The sequence below is a fragment of the Cinclus cinclus genome, chromosome 5 (assembly GCF_963662255.1).
Source record: "Cinclus cinclus chromosome 5, bCinCin1.1, whole genome shotgun sequence".
NCBI classification, from domain to species: domain Eukaryota; kingdom Metazoa; phylum Chordata; class Aves; order Passeriformes; family Cinclidae; genus Cinclus; species Cinclus cinclus.
Genome location: NC_085050.1, coordinates 13,862,531 through 13,881,865, shown reverse-complemented (window position 1 = coordinate 13,881,865; position 19,335 = coordinate 13,862,531).

The window sequence follows — 19,335 nt, the reverse complement described above, 5'->3', positions numbered from 1 at the left end:
ATTTTACTGTAATACCAATAGTCTATAATAGTTTTTCTAAATGAAGAATGTGAAAATACATAAAAATCTCATTTATGAAAAAAGAAAATTCACTCTGTGTATGAGAAACATAAAAGTTAAATCATTCACAATAAGGAATTCTATATAAAATTAACAGAGGAATATGAAATTAATTTCCCTACTAGAGATGGAAAAACACCCTTTTAAAAAGAGAGAGAGAGAGAAATTCTCTGCTGCAACTGACATCCTTACTGGTAATCCATATCCTTCATTTTAGAGCTATGGACAGAAGAACAGTTTTCAATAAACCTGGAGTATCTTAAAGAATTCTGGTGAATTTAGTAATTTGAAGAATAATATGGAAAAGAGCTCTTTGATCCTACATTACCCTACTGTTCTCCTCAGTATAAATATTTCTGTAGTCAGGAAAGAAATTGAAAAAGAAAAAAAATATCAGAAACTAGTTTAAAAGGAGACAGTAAAGAGATTTTCAGGCTTTGAGAAATCTTGAAACCTTAAACAATAGGTTCAGAGCCCATGTATATGATTGATCAGTCCTTCAGCATTTTCCCAGAACTGACTGTTCACCTCTGGTAAAGTGCTATTCAGGAGGTAATGTCTATCTCTTCCCAGATATAAGTTTCCCTCTGCTTTTTGACCTTGTCCTGCATTTTCCTAGTCTAAGTTCATCTGTGAAATGGCAGCACATATATACCAGGGTATGAGTTTAAAAGCATTAATCTCACAGGGCAGGTTGTAGTCTTGTACCTGGGAAAACTTGTTTTCCATGTAAAGAGACACATATGTAGCCAAGTTTTAATGAAAGCAATAAATAGATACCCTCTGATCTCAGCTAGAGTAAATGTTTTTCGGGCTACTGAAACATCTGCTGACTGCAGAAGAATATGATGTCATAGCCACTCTCTTCCCAAAATGAGTTTTATGGGTTGCACACCTTCTTTCACCCAATATTTGTTTTCATCCAATCGATGGAAATGTATACATTAGCAAGGTAATAGGAAACATAAGAAATCCAGAATTCAGCAGTCTGCTGTGTGCATCTGCCTAACTCCTAATGAACTTGAGAGGATAGATAACAAATGTATAAGACAAAAAACGTAGGAGTCACTGTTTCTTTTGATCATTATTCTAGCTAAGAACTGTATATTGTAGTTGAAAATAGCTCAACACTCCATGAGTTTTCTTTTATAGAGGTAACTTCAGTGTACAGATATGACATTGTAGATACAGTTTGCCCCTACAGCTGGTGTCATTTATGCCTGGATGGAGTGGTTATGCATGTCTACATAGCCTATTATACACAGAATTAACCCTTATCCTGTCCTTTTGTTCAGGATGAGAAAACTTGTTTTGTTGTGCTAGATCCATCAGCAAAGGAAATGGTCTCTCTGAAACTCAGGTTCCTGGTCCAGTGTTTTGACAGTAAGTATGGAAGTTAGAAGCAAATCTTCCCCAGCTCAAACACACCACAAATTATTGATACAGAACAGAAATGTATCTCCAAGCAGACACAACAGAAACCAAAGCTGTAGCCAGCATTCATGGTAAATGAGACATGATGTAATCTCAGGCAAGGTCATCAGTGCAAAAATTCTTTTTCTGTTTATTTTTCAGATCTTTCTATAGCTGCTGGCTGTAGAAAGAAGTTGCTTTTCAAAATGCTACACAGCTGAATGAGGTTTCTGATAAGCTGTTTGAGCTGTTTTTCTCTCAGCTTAAGCCTCTATTCTGAAAAATATTTTATACCCTCCAAAAATATTCCTGAAGGAAGGAACCAAAAATGATTGGATTTCCTCAGTTTTTATCTTTAACTGCTGTATATACAGACCACACAGAATCTGTCTTCTAATACACCTTATGCAATCCCATTGGGTATGGTCATGCATACTAGGATACATCTATGAAAACTCTGCTAATAATCTGCTTACTGATGTGCTCGATATTAATTTTCATTAATACATTATCTAACATACCTCTGCACACATTTCTAGTATTTAATTGTTTCTTTAGAATTTCATTTTCACTTAAATGTGCGAATAGGCGACTACGAAATGTGATTACACCAGCTGATGTGAGCAACTAAGATTTTCAGGTGAGCTCAGATTTTGTCTTTCTTTCTTTCTTTCTTTCTTTCTTTTCTTTCTTTCTTTCTTTCTTTCTTTCTTTCTTTCTTTCTTTCTTTCTTTCTTTCTTTCTTTCTTTCTTTCTTTCTTTCTTTCTTTCTTTCTTTCTTTCTTTCTTTCTTTCTTTCTTTCTTTCTTTCTTTCTTTCTTTCTTTCTTTCTTTCTTTCTTTCTTTCTTTCTTTCTTTCCAGAGAGCTACAAAACTTCCTGATTAGGTCTTTGGTGTAGATGCCTTTGTATAATCAAGGAATGTCTTGAAAAGCAGGATTTGAGGAAGAACAATAAAGGTGTTTCTCAGTGCCTGCCTCTTGCAGCTTTGATATGTGTATTCTCTTTTGTCCTCAGTGATATAAGAGGAAAACAACAAAGAAAATGTATCCTTTCTTCCAATCTGTCTTCTTGAGAAACAAATGGGTCTATCTTGAACGGCCACTGGGAGAAGTGAGGGTGGAAGAAGACCTTGAGTGAGAAAATATGAAATTCTAAGGAAACAAGAAGTGTTCTTGAGAGAGTTTGGAAGAGAAAATAATGTTTGAATGAAGGTTTGGTGATCATTTCCCATTTTCTTAGCAGGAGGTGGAACCAATCTGAGATAACCCTAAAAATGGGGTCATACCTGAGTGTTGGATCTTCAGGTGAAAGATATATGTGGGCTGGTCTCTGATGGAAACAGGGCTGTGAAGGACTTTTCCTTTGGGAGAGCAGTGACAGCAGATGCACAGCACACAGCTTGAGGAAGGTCCTGTTTGGGAACATCGGGTGTGAGAAAGAAACATGCATGGCTAGACCATTAAGGCTCTCTTCTGTGGCAGTTCAAATTAGGAAGGAGAAAACTCAAAGTGACTGGCAGCCAGAGAGGAGAGAGGGGTTAAGAGGTGAGAGGAAATCAGAGTCTTTGGGGAGCAATTGGTTTCATTGCATTCATTTCGTTTGTGTTTTTCCCTCAGTGGGGAATGGCCATAAGTCCACCTGCAGCTTTGGTCAACTCTGCATGATTTTTCAGTCTGCATACCACAGAGGTGAGTGTTTCTGATTTTTCAGCAACAGAACAGAGGGAAATCCCATGTAGCCCATACAATATCTGAAAATGTACACTGTGGGAAACAGGACAAAGCTTTTTGGATCCTGTTCACTTATAAATATGTATGCATTGGCAGAGAGTTCTTGCCTTCTCCATTGGGGGGAGAGCTGAGAGACTGAGTGTCATAAAGGTGGATGCCAAAGGCTTTCTTAAAAAATAAATTTTTACTAATTTACAGTTTGCTTTATGTTACGTTCAAAGCTCTCATATATTTGAAGAGATTCTGTAGTAATCCCTAAACCTAAAACAGACATTAAACTATTCAAGAAAGAGTTATATTTAATTATTAAATTGTCCTTTTAGGCTACCTGTCCTCACATTGAAAACATGGTCCTCTCCTGTATTTTTCATTGTTATCATCACTTTTTAGGTCTCAATTTCCTTATTTACCTAACCTCTAAAATATCACAATGGAAGTCAAATCTTGTTATCTCTAATATATGTATCTGTAATATATGTAATATCTGGGCCAACTGTAACATATAATCTGTAATATATGGGCCAACTTAATTCATCTAATATTTTCTGTATGACCCTAGCTCTTTCTATCATGTAGGAAATTAAAAAAAAAAAATAAAGTGTATTAATTGTAAAAGTATAGAACTGCAGATGATGTACATTTTGAATGGGAAGTTAAATTCTTTGAGATTCTTTATATCTGGCTGTTGCAGAACAGAATGAAAATTGAAGTGAAATGATAGAGAAAATGATCCACTATCTGTATTTTGTCTCAATATTGCCCCTGGCTGAAGCCAAAGCACCAGACAGGCTTTGTATGTGGCCCTAGGTGAACTCTCCATTTTCCCATGTTTGCATCCTGACTCCCCACAGATTTATCTCTTACTAGTCCTGGCCTATTCCATTAGTATGTTTTCTTTTTTACTTAATGATTTCTCAGAAGCACACTCAAAGATGGTACCAGTGACAGTTTTGAGTAGTTTAAAAGAAAGTAGAGTAACAAAAGCTCTCTGAACTGGGAGTCTCAAATGTGTATGATACAAAGTGGCTTTGATGTAGCTTATAAGACAGGACTATTTATTAAAAATTATGCACTACCCAAAGGAGCTGACCAGGCTCCACAGCCAATTTTAAAGGAAGTAGGATAAGGTTATCAATATGCAGCAGTTATCGTTCTCTTTTACTATGTACTTTTTCATTCTTTTTCCCCAGTTTTCTGCATAAGAATGTACTTTAGTGAGGTGTAGTTACAGAATTAAAGTCACTCCCACTGTACATTATTTGTCCTGGAGAGACTTTAATTTTGGAAACTATGTAATTAAGGAAAGTGCAAAGTAAATCTTCATGTGGAAAAAAAAACACAGGTGAGGTCAGGAAAGGCAAAAGTCTTTAACTAACCATAGACATTTAGGCTTCTTTCATCAAATAACAAAAATAGGCTAATATTCTAAACCATTTATATTCCTGAGGCGACCAATTTGCTCACTGTGAATGGAAGAGTGTAAATGATAATGTTAATTTTCCCTCCAAACAAAACTATTACCTATAACTCTGTTAAAAAGTTAAAACAACATTGTTCTTGTTCTAATACATGCCCAATACTCTTTAAATCATATATATATATAAAAGTACCTTTAATTCAAGAGTATCTTCCTGACTAAAGTCTGATTCCAAGAACAGTGAACACCAAGTGGAGTTACAGTCTTCACAGAGGTGTAAATCTTCTGAGAGCACCCGTCCAGATCTGAGAACACTCGGAGGTAGAGAAGGTACATGAATGAGGGGACTGTTCTCAACATGAAAACTGGCTCACTTGAACATGCCATTCCAGGATCCTGTTGGGGAGTTATCAAAGGAAACTCTGTGGAGAAATGCTCCATCAAATCACAAAGGTAGGTAGTATGTAAGGAGAGAACAAAGGCAGGTGAGAATGAAGTGGAAGACACTGAATTTGAGAACAAAATATTTGTAAAAACACCCTGAATTACTCAAATATGTCTGTTTGCATTCAGACCTTGAAAATAAGTTTGTCTGAATTGCAAGCACCATCCAGTGAGACCAATTTATGTAAAATTTATGGTTATTTTTGAAAGGATACTTGGATACTTTCATCAGGTATAAATGCATCATTTCTGACTAATTCCCTCCCCACAATTAGGGCATCATGATTGAATTATTATAACTCTTAGTAGAGACAAATATTTATATTGTCAAGACTTCTAAGACTTTTCTGTTCATCAGTAGGCAGCATTTGCTGGTTAGGTCTACAGTAGGTTTTATTGTGCTGTTTAACTGCCCAATCCATGGTGGTCTAAGCTTTTTTGTGACAAATGACTGCATGCAATTTGGGTGCTATATCATTAAGACAAGGAGAGGCATTTATGTTTTCCTCTATGTAATGTAACTGTTAATGTGTACTCACTTTGGAGGAATGATTTGCTTATTATGACAAATAGTGCATTTTAAAGTATTTAAAGATCTTTTTTTGGAAAGAGTCCCTCCTCTATGTATATTGAAAGTATTGATGTGACACAGCATGAGAACTTGTGGTATAGTTATCTAAAAAAACTTACCCACTCCCTAAAACATGTTTAGATTGCTTTTTTAGACTCTATAAAATTTTAGCAAGCACTAAACATAGAACTTCATTCATCATCATGCAAGCAAAGGCTGCCAAAGGAAGCGTACTCTTCCTGAGCTAAAAGTGGCAACTCTCCAGTATTGGCAGAAATCAAATGAATCATTTCCTGCTTTTAGTTTTAGATAAATAATCAAAAAAGATTGTCTAGAGTCTGATCCAAAAGTAATTTTTCATAGCAAGGAATAAGACTGCAGCTACAAAGATTTTAGTGGGGAATGTTATCCTGTTAATTACTTGACTGGAAAGGCCCTGAGGAATCTATAGTCAGATCAAAATATCAAAATCCAATTTAAAACAAAATTTTAAATAATCATATTGACTTTTAAGCAGAGTAACCTGAATTCCATTGAGAAACAGAGGGGTTAGCCCTTGATCTTTAATTTGCTCTTGATGCACTGAATGAACTTGGACCAACACACCCCTGGTGGATCTGCCTACTTTCTGTGGGAGAGAGAGGGCAGAGCAGGCAGAGCAGGGGCAGCAGCTGCCACTGTAGAGAGCTGGGAGTAGTGCTTACCATGAGGAATTGCTATTTGTGAACTCTTTTGTTCTTTCAGTTCTTCCTCCTCTAGTATCCATCATAAAAGGTGTGTCTAGACTGCTGACAGGTTGATTACAGGCTACCTTTGAGTATGATGGTAAGGGGAGACCTAATTAAAGGGGTTGGAGGAGAAAATAATGGGGTAAAGGAGCACTGGAACCACAAATGAATGCCGGAAAATAAACAGAAAAAAGTGGTCATACCAGGGCAGGAAATCAGAGGTAAAAGGAGGAGAGGAGAGGAGAGGAGAGGAGAGGAGAGGAGAGGAGAGGAGAGGAGAGGAGAGGAGAGGAGAGGAGAGGAGAGGAGAGGAGAGGAGAGGAGAGGAGAGGAGAGGAGAGGAGAGGAGAGGAGAGGAGAGGAGAGGAGAGGAGAGGAGAGGAGAGGAGAGGAGAGGAGAGGAGAGGAGAGGAGAGGAGAGGAGAGGAGAGGAGAGGAGAGGAGAGGAGAGGAGAGGAGAGGAGAGAAGAGAAGAGAAGAGAAGAGAAGAGAAGAGAAGAGAAGAGAAGAGAAGAGAAGAGAAGAGAAGAGAAGAGAAGAGAAGAGAAGAGAAGAGAAGAGAAGAGAAGAGAAGAGAAGAGAAGAGAAGAGAAGAGAAGAGAAGAGAAGAGAAGAGAAGAGAAGAGAAGAGAAGAGAAGAGGAGAGGAGAGGAGAGGAGAGGAGAGGAGAGGAGAGGAGAGGAGAGAAGAGAAGAGAAGAGAAGAGAAGAGAAGAGAAGAGAAGAGAAGAGAAGAGAAGAGAAGAGAAGAGAAGAGAAGAGAAGAGAAGAGAAGAGAAGAGAAGAGAAGAGAAGAGAAGAGAAGAGAAGAGAAGAGAAGAGAAGAGAAGAGAAGAGAAGAGAAGAGAAGAGGAGAGAAGAGAAGAGAAGAGAAGGTTTTGGTTAGGAGAACTACTAGAACTGTGTTGGGAAGAGGGGCAGGGTCAGTCACATCAAGGATGAGATGAGGTAGGAAGAGGCCAGGACTCAGTGCACATAAGAATCCCTGTGAGCCTCATGTCTCACATAGGCTCAAACTTCTAGATAATGTATGCCTCTTCCTAATTTGTCTTACCTGCCTGACCTAAGTGATGACAGCTGGGAGAAGGTATATAGGAGGAGTGCAGGCAGATGAGAGATCTTGACTGATTTGAGGCTGAAGAGCAACTAGTTCAGTAAATAACTTCTGGAGCAAAAATAAAGACCAAAGTACTATTATGGAGTCCTGACCATAGCTTAATGCCTGATTAACTGTCAGATTCAGTGTTTATAAGCTGATGAAAAGATGGTTAAATCAAATTTAAAGTAATAAGTAAATTTGCATTATCTATGCTATTAAAAAGTAGAAATGAAATGTTTGATTTTCTTCCAGGCAGTAGTAGCATGACATTGCAATTAGCACTGAATGAATACAAGATCCAGCTATCGCCAGATCTACTTCTTGGGCTCTGTGAGTGTTTCTTACAGGTCTGTCAGCTGGACCTTGGCTGTCCCATATGAATTACTACAGATGTCAGATGGTCATGGTGCATGGCAGCTTCCCACTTTTGCAAAATTAAATATTTTTCTAATAGCAGCATATAATGGATTCCAGTTCTTCAACCAGCCCAGTGTGGAGCTCCTCTAGTAGTGCTCCTCTAGTGGAGCCCAGTGCCCACAGTAAACAGCATTAGAGCCAATTTGAATCATGTCATTTATGGTGATGTACTCCTACAGTCCATATTGTACCTCTCAACAGTGACAATAAAATCACTGTACAGCTGGCATTCTCACCCAGCTCTGAAAATAAAATTGGTCACATCTGGGCAGTCTCCCACTCCCTTACGGGAATGTCATAGGATTGGAAAAGTGAGCCTTCTCAGACATACAAAGTGAGTGAATCCAGTTATCTGACTCTCAATATTGGTTCTGAATCATGAAATATTTCTCTGTAGTGAGTGGTTCAGAAGAAGACCAGGAATTTATATATGCAATATAAAAATTACATATTGCAGATTTGTGGCTAAATCTAGTCAAAGATTTCTGTTTAGGATTTTGGTTGTATGACAGAAATCAATAAACTTGTCTTTCCTGGGTTTATGACCCAAACCCCCAGCATTCTTGCACAAATCACAAGATTACAAGTCTGAAGGGATCATTTCTCTAAGATTTTGTTTGGATCTGAGTGAGGCATTTTTCACTCAATCTAAAATCCAAATCACAAGGGTATTCTTGGCATAAGGCTTGCAGTTGAAACCACTCAGAAGTACGCATGAAGATTGACTTGAGAAGTGGTTTTGGATAATTTCAAAGGGTAAAAGGTGTGATTTGTTGTCATTTTTGGGAAACAGAATATTAAATCTTTTCATATCACCAGGAAAAGAAACACAGTGTGATGTCTGTATAACTCATATCAGTAGACATTTTGAAATCAGCACAAAGTCAAGGATGTCAAAATGTTCAGACTGTAATTGCACAACTAATAACTGATGCCAAATTGGGAGATTTTTATGACTAGTCATGCAACATCTCGTTTTCTTAGTGCCTGAGCTGCTAAAATCAAGTATTACATAACAATGTAATTTCATTCAAAATAATAAAACTATGCATTGGTTCAGTGTCTGCTTACATGGTTGCCAGCAGAAGCTTAAAAATGTGACCATACTAAGAATAACAAAACAAAAGACACTTTCTCCTTAAATTTGAAGCGCCAGCCAGTCTCATAACTCTTGGTGTCTGACTAATGATTCCTGAATGCTTGGGATTGGCAGTATTGTACTAATGTTTTGTATCAAAATTCAACTTCATAAAAACATAACTTTTTCCGTCTAGAAATTTGTAGGTCAAGAGGCTACAAGGCATGGAGGAGGAGGAAAAATGAGGGTTCCCTCTCCAAACAAGACCTTTTGAAACTGTTTTTTTTTTCCTAAGGAATGAAACTCTGAAGGAGGACCCATATTTCTGATCTTTTCAGGTGGCACAGAGCTTCCCTGACAGGGTGATTTTGGCTATGCAGAGGGGTTGCTGTGTTGCCTCTATGTTATGACGCTGAGACAACTCCACTGGGAAATGCCAATTCAAAATGCCCTGAAACTACCTTCCCTCTGTGCCCAGCCCAGAGCTGTGGGTGAATACCACATTTCTGCTCACAGTAATGAAATCCACTGTCTTCCAAAATAAATATTGTTTCTTGGTTACTAATATAAATAAATGTATTGCACATTACATTTTTGGAGAAGAATGTGCAAGACCAACATTTTTGAATTCTAAAGGAGAGGTCCTCCCTCTGTTTCCCTCCAGTCCTCTTACAGGGAAACTTCCACTTGAGTCAGTGGGAATTTACAAGACTAAAAACTACAGAGGCACCCCAAAGTACTTCAGGGTTTTTTGTTTGTTTTTTGATTTGTCTGTTTTTTTTTTTTGTCTGAAAATAAGTATGATATTTGGATAAAAATTTTATTTGAGAAGGTGGAGCAACTCTGGTGTTTCTTTTTTTTCTAGTGTTGCTTCTTGTTAAATAGTTGTAAGATCTGTAGTTTGTAGCTCTCCAAAGGGAAAAACGAATCATTTGTTCACTAATGGAATATTAAAGAAGACAAATAGCACAGTTAAGAGTATGATTTATTACAGTTCACATCCTACTGTATGTCCAAAAATTCTTTTAATGCTTTTCATAGGAAACAAAACCTAGATTCTCTTTCCTGGTGATTTTAGTACTAATTATTTTTCAAGAAGTTCTACCTTTTCTCTTACTTGCCCTAGTTTAAATTCATCATAGTTGTGATAGATGATAATGCTGGGAAGAAAGAGACAAGGAGAGAACAAATATTTCCGTATATTAATAGTCAGTTTTTAAAAGCCAAAGAATTGTTTTTCGGTAGGGAGTGGGACTAAATTGTCTTCCCATTCTTAAAGCTAAATCTATGGTGTGTAAAGAATTATTGATGGATCAGCCTTAACACTTAGCTGTTTGGATTGTGTTAAATTAATCCCTTGAAGACATAAAAGTACAGTCAAGCTGTGTAAACACTTCATGCCTCTTTTAAGTGTGTAATACAGTAAAAATTTTAATAACAGTAAGCTTTCTCATTATGGTTGTACAAAATTATGTCACAGATACCTTCTTTTGAAACCAATGTGGTTCCATTGTCAATGATTTTGTTTTATTTTTAATTAAGTTATTTATTTTGTGTTTTTCCACAAGCTGTTGATTTTGGATGTGATATTCCAAAGCAAAAAATCCTACTTCTCAGTTGATGTTTCACTCCTAGTTTCAGAGCTTGTATGTGTGTGTGAACAGAGGCAGTTTAAAAAATGGTTTAGGCCAAACTTTCTCTTTTCTCCCTTGAAAAAGTTATTGCCCCACTGGGAAAAAACAGCTGGTAAATGCTATTCTGTTAGCACTTACCAAGTGGAGTCTGGGGGATTCTGACACCAGGCCAGCAGTTTGAACTTGCTGCTCTTAAACACTAGCTATCACCTAGAAGTACCTGAAATATCTTAATTTTTTTGTAGATGGCTTTGCAGAGACACGTGTGTGATCAGGGCTGTCATGGCTTAGATGGGTAGTCAAGTCGTAGACTTCCACTGTTCAGATGAAAGTCTGTATTTCAACAGTTTAAGAGAGGAAACAATGTTGTTGCTAATTCCCTCTTTTCCTATATTTTTTTTTAATAGCAGTATATTTTAGGTATAGCCCAAGAAGTGGGAGATGGATGGTCATTTGATCCCAACTCCTAGAAGTGCCTATTTATCATCCACAGCAAAAGGATCTTGGCCATGTAACTTGAAGCAGTCCAAACAATACTTGTGTGAACCAAAGTCTAATGTAGCTGTTTGAGTGACTTTGTTGCATGTGCAAAGTCAAAAGGGTTAATTCTGGTTTTAGTCTGTATTTATTAAGGACAGAGGTTATTTACACCTAGTGGTATGACATTTGTTTTGGTGTTTGCCCTTTTCCAGATACGTTCTTTCAGGCATTTCCATCATAAGATGTTGCTTTTTTTTCCTACACAATTGCTTCCCTGGAGAATTTTTAGAATACTAAAACAAGCTGCTGTTTATTGACCACATGGCTAGTTTGAACTGCAACTTTGGCAGCACTCAGAAATTTGACTTTAAATCAAGAATAATATACACTTACTATGGTTGGTTAGAAATGAAACATGTTCTGTGAGCATATAATGGAAAATAAAGAAATTAAGGGCTTGTGATGTGTAATTGGTAGGCTAAATCTTTCTGGTGTTCTACTTCATGTGTGTCAGATCTCATTATTATTTCAACATCCCATATGAGGATGACCTCCATCACTGTAAATTTAAACTATGAACAAATCTTGTCTTTCTAGAAAGTGTTTAATTTTCTTAGTGCATGTTTTAAAATCTGTGCTTTTGTTGGTAAATTAATAAATAATTTCCTGGTATTGGAGGCCAGAAGGAAAAGCAAAAATGAATGTAAACATATCATATGAGTTGGAGGTTACGTCATACAGGGAGAAACTAAAGAAAAATGTGATTCTAACAAAATACAGAAACTGGGCTCATCTCTACGAGCAAAACACAGCTCTAACTCTGTTAATTTGTGTACTATTTCTTTGTAATCTAAAAATGACAAAAAGCACAAGACAAAGCACAACTGAGACAAAACCCAGAGTTCCTGCATAGTAATCCATGTGAAGTGGAGCAACTATAGACTTTGGGAGCCATTTTAAAATTTAGCTAGAATATAGGCACAACAAAGTCCTGAGTCAAAGAAAAAGCTATTTCATTTCAATTATAAACATGAAAATGTTGAGTGAAATTTGTGGAAGAAAGATCAAAGACCAAGTAGCTGGTGGATGCAGTGGTCAGACAGGAATTTAAGGAACACATAGTAGAGCATGGCTAACCTGAAACCATTCACAAATAGTCAGTCAAGTCTGGAGTGTCATGAGTTTGGGGAATTTTTGATATAATAAATATAGGACCCGCTTTGTCTTTTAAAGGCTCAAAATCAGGACATTTTTAAACTTTTTTTTTTTTTAATCAAGTTGTGAACTGTACTGTTATGTTTGGAAAAAATGAAAGTTAAGAATCTTACTGCTCAGGAAAAAAAAAACAACAAAACTTGGAGAAGACACTTGTTGGGTGACTTGCAATAAAGGTCATAAAATTTGGCAATCCAGAGATAGATTAATCTGGAAAGCACCATAGTTGAGGAAAACTGCTGGCAGTAAATAGGTAAGAAATTGAAAATAAGGCTATATAATTTTTATAAAAATATCAGTTATCATGCATAGGCCTGAACCTGAAAACTGCAGTAAGCTTAGAATTCTGGTGCTTGACTCACCCACACATTATTCCCACTTTATGAAAAATACACTTACTTATAAATTATCAAGAAACCATCTGGGTTTTCAATTTCATCTATGCATTTATTTTGTATGATTTGTCTTGTACTGTATTTTGTTGTCCTGTTAAGAAACAGATATAGAGGCAAGCAGTATGTTTTTAGTTTAAAATTTTTAGAGGTGAGGAAAAAATCCTTTTTTATCATGGATTATAGAGCATTAAAAAGGTATAAGAAGTAAAACATAAGACATACAATCAGGGATGGACTATCATTATTGTGTTAGCTCTAATTTAGTAAGATTAAAAAGTTTTAACTAATCTGGGCTATTATGCTTGACTGCTGAAACTATTAGTGATCTAGCCAGACAAAGAACCAATGCTATTTCATTTGCTTTGTGGTGGAGTCAAAAAGTGCTTCAAACTCTAATCAGTACTGGTTGATATTGTAAAGCTCTTATTTTTGGTTAGAATAAAAAAATATTGTGTTTATATTCCAGTTCAGAATTGGAATTTTTTTTTATATTAAGCCTTTTTAACAGTCTAAGAGAAGGAATTCAAGCTGCAAAGGCTTCTTTGTCACTTAATTTCTGACTACTATAAATGTTTGCTAAACTATTATTTTATTAATCTGGTTTTTGTAAGGAAAAAACCAACCTCTTCTTTTCAGCTGGGGAATTAAATGTCAGATTTCCTAGTGAAGGACATATTTTATGGAGAAGTTATAAACTCTAAAATTAAGTTTGAGATGGAAAATGTGACAAGCTTAACTATAGCAATGCAAAAAAATTTATTCTTAACAACACACGAATTATATATATATATATATATATATATATGAAATGTATTTGCAATATACTATATGTTTATTACCACTTAAACACTTAAAAATGGAAAAAAACAGCACACACCCTAACTGTCTACTAAATATTTTTTTAATATAGCTAAAACACATTGAAAATTGTATGACTGAAGAGTATATGGTAAGTGTTTAAACAACATCAAATGCAATAAAACATTTCATTTGAAATGTTATTCAGGTGATAAAACTGTCATGCAGAATTACTCTTTGGCATGCTTTGAAAAAATATAATTAGCAGAAAGGACATAGGGAAAACTTAATCACTAAAGAAAAACCTGTGAAAATGAAGTATATTTGTGTTTGTTCAAGTATTTAGAACTTTGCAGCAGATCAGAACGTTTATGAACAGCTGAGTTTAACTGCTGTGGCCCACTGTGGTGGGGTTGGGCACTTCCCTGCTCATGGCTATGAGTGAACAGTTTGGTAGCTCATGACATATGTTCCTGAACCCTCACTAGCCAAGACAATGAATGTAGGAAAAGAGGTAATAAGGGAAGTTTTTTTCCTCTCCTTTTCTCCTTTTCCTTCTCTTGAGGGGAGAGAAGAGGTGAACTGTAAATTATATGAACCTCTGGTAAGAGAAAGTGGCAGAGAGCTAGAGGGGTTGACAAAGGAGAGGAAAAGAAGAAAATGTAGGATAGATACCTTTAAGATTTATGAAAATAAATAATAAAAAAAAAGAGAAGTGGAAAGAGACATAACTCATGGTGGTGATTCTTTGGATGAGTAATATAGTCTATTCACTTGTTAGACAAATGCTGGAAAATAAGTGTTCTACATGTTGCCTTGTAGTTTTTTTCTTTAAGTTTGAGAATGAACAAGTAGGCTTGAGGGGAATTTTGACCATAGGTTCTTAGTTCCATTCCATGATTTTTATATAAATGATACTTTGAGGACAGCAAGGATAATTTTAGAATATAAAATAAAGCCATTACCATCATTATTAATCCAATACCCTTATTCTTGCCTGAAGTTCTACCAACTGCTCTCTGTTGGCATACACTGTTTTTCTTATTTAGTTGTCTATGATAAATCATCCTTTCCATTTCAGAAAGAGCAAGAGAATCTCTTGCTCTTGTTTCCTGTCATACAAGCATCCTCCTGAATACTCACTTCTGTTCTCTTTCAGAATACTTATTTAGTTACCTTGTCTGCCTTTGCTGGCACCAAAGACTTACTGTGCAAGAAGAAAGGTCATTTCTGTCTGGTAAATAATAACCCTAGTTATTATTTTGAGAGGAGGCATGAGCTGCTGCTACTTTCTCTATGCTTGTCCTTAAGGCACAAGATGTTTTCACTGCTCTGCCATTTCTTCTTTCTCCCCAAGGTCGGTTTCATTTTCAGTGGGTACACTTAGACAAATCTTGGACTTGATTCAGTTAAAATTACTGTATGCTTGGCCTCTGTATCATGGAAGCATAAGCAAAGCAGCTAAACACTGTGGAAAGTTGTTGTCCTCTGTTTTCTCTGGCCACGCATAAAGTTCTTCAGTGCAGAAGCTTAAACATTTTGTTTTGAATTGAGTCCCCTGGAATTACATGCTTTGTGGTCTTATGCTAAGTTGTAGACAGAATATAAATGGGCCATTGCTTCTCAACACTCTTCCCAGTAGCTGTTTTTTAAAAAAAATATTTTATTTTTATTTTTTTCTAACATGGTGAAGTACAGTATAAGATTCAGGCTCTTTGTCTAGACCCAGGAATAACCCAGCTTCCCTTGTCTGTATGAGGAACAGAACCAAACAAGTCTGATAGATGGAGAAAAAAGTTAAACTCTGTCTTTCCCTATTCACAGATACTCTACAAAATTAGAATCAGTTTCAAGAATAACTATTTAAAAAAACCTGGAGCTGTCTGCTCTGCTTTGAGTTGCATCAGTAGCTGGATTTCGCTTTTGCCTTTTGGCTAGTAACTGAGAAGAGCAAACCAAAGTGGCTTGGGAGGCATCTTGACAGAGTCTTGGTGGTGTGCTACAACTCTAGCTTGCTAGTCCTCTCAGTAATTTGTGATTTGTAAAGAAGAAGATATCCAAGGACACATGCGGGGATTAATTAAATGTTGCCCTGCATATTTTAAACATACTTAGCCTAGTGAAATAAGGGTCTGTTTTGCAGTCAAAATAGTATGGCATCATATTGCACAGTGTGAAAAACGATGCTATCTGCAGTGTTGGAGAACCAGACCCTGCTAAGGACAGTCTGGAGCAGAACTGGAGTTGCAGGAATTTCAAAATCAAGGTCACGTTCTGTAAGTCATGAGGTCACTACATTCAAGGCTATCTTCCATTCATTCTGCCCCTTTCGTTGGTGAGACAGGTCAGTGAAATCTATAGGTAGAAATACAACTCATATTTTCCTTCTTCAAATACTGATGACTTACTATGAAATGTTTAACTTGTGACAAAAATCAGCAAACTCATTAAGTATTTCTTGCCTTTGTTAAACTGGCTGATGAGTTCAATTATTTCATAATCAGCATCACTGTTGGATAATGAAATAAACTTGTGCAGTATGTGCTGGTTTTGGTTGGGGTAGGGTTGATTTTCTTTGCAGTGGCTGGCATGGGGCTGTGTTTTGGATTTGTACTGAACACAGTGATAATAGAGATGTTATTGTTGAACAGGGCTTACACAGACCTAAGTCCTTTTCTGGTTTTTTTGTGCTGCCACTCTGGCAAAGAATTTGGGGGTGCCTGGGAATTTGGGAAGAGGCACAACTGGGATAAGTGACCCAAAAGTGACCAAAGGGATATTCCAGACCATGTGAAATCATGGTCAGTATGTAAAGTGGGGGGAAGAAAGAAGAAGAGGGGCACACTTGGAGTGATGACATTTTTCTCAGGTCACTGTTATGTGTGATGTGGCCCTGCTGTCCTTAAGATGGCCGAGCACCTGCCTGCCCACTGGGAGCAGTGAATTAATTCCTTGTTTTGCTTTGCTTGCATATGCAGCTTTTACTTTCCCTATTGAAGTGTCTTTAGCTCAACCCATGAGTTTTCCAGCTTTTATCCTTCTGTTTCACTCCCTGATCCTGCTGATGGGAGTGAGTGAGCGGCTGTGTAGGGCTTGGCTGCTGTGACTGGGGTTAAACTATGACAAAGCAATACAATTTACATTAGTCTAATTTACGTTTGGATTACATTTTGAATTAAGATGCCAAAAATACAGATGCTTAAGTATAATGCATCTTAAAACACTACAGGGAACTTAACCATAAATAGGTAACTAGCAAAGACTGGAAAAAAATTCTAAAGTACATTAAAATTGATATTTTTGACAAGAAAATTAACTTATTCGCTATTTATTACTTACAATCAGTTTTTTAATCCTTTCATACACTTAATATTCTGCTAGAGGAGTAGTGGAGGAGTTCTGGTGTTTAACCATGCTTAAAGCTATTTGAAAAGATAACATCACATTAATTTGATTCTCTAGGCATCTTGGTTTCATTTTTTTTCACTATATTTCAGGTTCTTTTCATGGTGATAGCAGTTTTTTAGAGGCTGACCTATAGCTTTCTATGAAAAAAAAAAATCAACAAAATCTTAACCAGACTATAACCACTGTGTTACAACTTAGCAGAACACAGGAAGTATGATGGTGGTTGTATTTTCTTGATATTCTACAGAAATTACTGGAATTTATAAAAAAACAGTACAAAGGATTACACTGTCTCTACTATTCTCACAAACAATGGGATTGTCAGTAAATGTAAATAGGAATATCAAAATTGATGTAAAAAACCTAATAAATAAATGTGAACCAAAGCAGAATACAATTAAGCAGCACTTGTTAATTTAATCTCTCCATGACACATGCTTGCATAACATGCTGAACATGTTGTGCATGTAAGATCTGAGTTTATTTTCACAGCACTGAGATACCATTAATTGCTACTAGGTAGATAGAAGGAAAGTGTCATTAGAAAAGTGGATAAAAGTCTCTGTTTAGACAAAGTGGCTCAGCATCCTTGATTCCAAACTAGGGATGAAAACATGTTGTTTATTAGAGCTGCTCAACAGAGATAATTTATGAATTAATGTCTATTTTCTTACCAAATCTTGCACAATTTGAGAGTCAGGCTTTGACTGCCCAAAGCAAAATGTGCCAACTGTGTTCAATGTGATCTACCATTTAAAAAATAGCAGCTCCATCAAAATATTGCTATTCAACCTAAAAACCAGTATGACTGCAGGGGTAGGGAAAAAAGCCTTACATGAAAATGCTCTGTGCACTTTCTAAAAGAAGTTGGATTAGTACAGTTTTAATTATTCAAGGTATAACTTTGGTAGGAAAAGAGCTCAGTTCCATGTTTTTAGTCATATTCGGTGGGCAGAAAAATAAATGTTTGTCAGTTGTGCACTTAAAGCTGAGCAGAGAGACACAGCTCTAGATAGCCCTGTTGCAGATTGTCTTGACATCTGTTTCCCTTATCTGCTATTGTTTTGAAGATCTTATAATCTGTGCTTTAAGTACATACAGACATATATATTAGAGGACACTGGAGGCAGGTCCAACCTACTAGAAATTTAGGCACAACAGGATTATAAATGTTACTTGATATCTTATAAAGCCCAAGATACCTGACCAGTGCATGGGCTCTGTTGCTTGATGTAGTCAGGTGATAACATATGTACACTCATGCAGCCTATTTCAGCAAGTGTCAAACGTTCATGCTAAGTACTACATAAATTAACACCTAATTAAGCACTGTTATGGTTTGGATTGGGAGGGAAGTGTAAACCTGATTCTCCTTAGAGAGCTATATGAAGAAATATGATGTAGAATTAATTTTACGAATAAAGGTCGAAGATCAAATTTTTTCCAGATTTTTTTGGAAGGAGGAACTGGAAGGGAACCTTGACTTCCTTAATTAAATCCTTTTCTGCTCATGAAAATTCTGAGAGGTTAATTTCATTTTATGTGTACTTCCCCATTATATTGTAGAGATGTCAGGAGCACTGTTCTGATATTGGCACAGTTTATACCTTGTTGGCTTTCTAAACTTCTCATTGCTACTCTTACATCAATAGTTACTGAATCATAATTTATAAATGTCAAAAAATTATTCACCTGGAGATATGAGTTTAGGATAAAAGATAAGGCTGTTATGAAATGGTCTTACCTGAACATGTTAAACATGTACAAATGTGTCTATCATTATATTCGGGAAAAAATACCTAAATATATTATTTGTATGTTAGATGAGAAGATAGATGTATTGCTGCTGGTCCAGACATTTTATTGTCTAGGCTGGCTATGAAATTTAGAACGCAGAATCTGATATCAGACCCTATTGATGCTTTAGATTGCAATGTTCTTTAGGACAGGAGCAGTGTGTATCTATGTTTAACTCACCAAGCAAAATGCGGCTGCAGGGGTGAGAGACATTTTTGGCCACTGCTAGATTATAAATTAGGTAAAATAATGATCATGGTCCCTGGAAGAGGGGAAAACAGTGAAAGAGAGGGGACTAAATAGAGAAACCAGAAGTCAGATTTACTAAGAGGCACTTAGGGATCAAACTATGTATTTTCAGGAAATAAAGAGATTCTTCTAAAGCACTCTGTGGTACAGACACCAAAAACAACAAGGAGGTCAACATTAGCAGTGTGACAGTTATAACATTGATTCAGAAAATTGTATGTTAGTTTATTTTTTCCTTCAACTAGACAGGTACCAGCTGAAGGCAGCTAAGCACCTAGGGACATCTGTGTTGAAACAACACATGGGAGTGGAAAGAAACACAGAGTGGACTGGGAGGGAAAAAACAGTCAAACACAAAGAGGCAAAGTAGCCAAACAGGCAGTTTCTTATCCCAAAATGCC